The sequence below is a fragment of the Macrobrachium rosenbergii genome, chromosome 36, assembly GCF_040412425.1.
Source record: "Macrobrachium rosenbergii isolate ZJJX-2024 chromosome 36, ASM4041242v1, whole genome shotgun sequence".
Lineage (NCBI taxonomy): Eukaryota > Metazoa > Arthropoda > Malacostraca > Decapoda > Palaemonidae > Macrobrachium > Macrobrachium rosenbergii.
Window position 1 is genome coordinate 9,281,949 of NC_089776.1, and position 1,050 is coordinate 9,282,998.

Consider the following 1,050-nt stretch of genomic DNA (forward strand, 5'->3'; position numbering starts at 1 on the left):
CCTAGAATATATATGATCGAAAGATATAAAGAAACGAACAGCAGCAGAAGTGTCGAAGTAGCAAGGGGGTGAGGTGAGGGGGAGGGGGAGGGAGCCGGGAGGGGGAACTGGGGGTAAGGTAAGGGGGAGGGGAAGGGAGGGGGAGCAAGGTATAAGGTAAGGGGGGAGAGAGAGGGGGGTGAGGGTGGATGCAGAGAATTATGGGTGAGGCAGAACTGATGCAATCGGTGCCCCACTGGTCAAGGGAGCACCATTCCATGATTGGTGACGTCAGCCTCTCTCTCTCTCTCTCTCTCTCTCTCTCTCTCTCTCTCTCTCTCTCAATAAAAGGCCTCCTCGTTTAATTGCATCTCTCTCATATCCCACGATATTTTTGCAATATTATCGACTTGCAAACCACTTTTTCCCTTCGAAAGTCAACCAACTCCTGTCTGAAGATTCTGCAAATGAAGAAAGCTCTCGGGAATGTAATTCTTCCTTGATGTGAATTTCATAATGATTGATTGAATGAAGGCTTTCGTACTTGTGGCGTAACTGAACGAGAATGCAGATTAGCGTCAATCACTATGTTATTTAGAATGTAATCATCTCCAGAAACTAACGCAGGATTTAAAACCACATTTGGCTGATACGATCTGGTCTCATGTTTGCTTGAAACAAATGTTTGTTTACGAAAATTGATTTTTGCTTGCAATATTGCATACGAGTTGCCGCCTTCAATTGCTTTTTGCAATCACTATGTTAATAACAATGTAGATTAGCCCCAGAAACTAAACGCAGGATTTATGCTACATTCGGCTGACAAGGACTAGTCTCATGTTTGCTTGAAAGAATGCTTGCTTCTGAAGTCGATTTCTGTTAGCAACATTGCAAACGAGTTGACACTCAATTGCTTTTTAACAATGCCCTTGCTGCAAATGCGTCTAATCTTTGCAGAAACTTCTTTTAGCGGACCTCCTTTGTACTAAAGAAAATTATTGCAGAATGGGAGTTATCGCTTCAAACTGGCTACTAAAACATTCACACGATAAAAAATGTCTTTAAAAATAA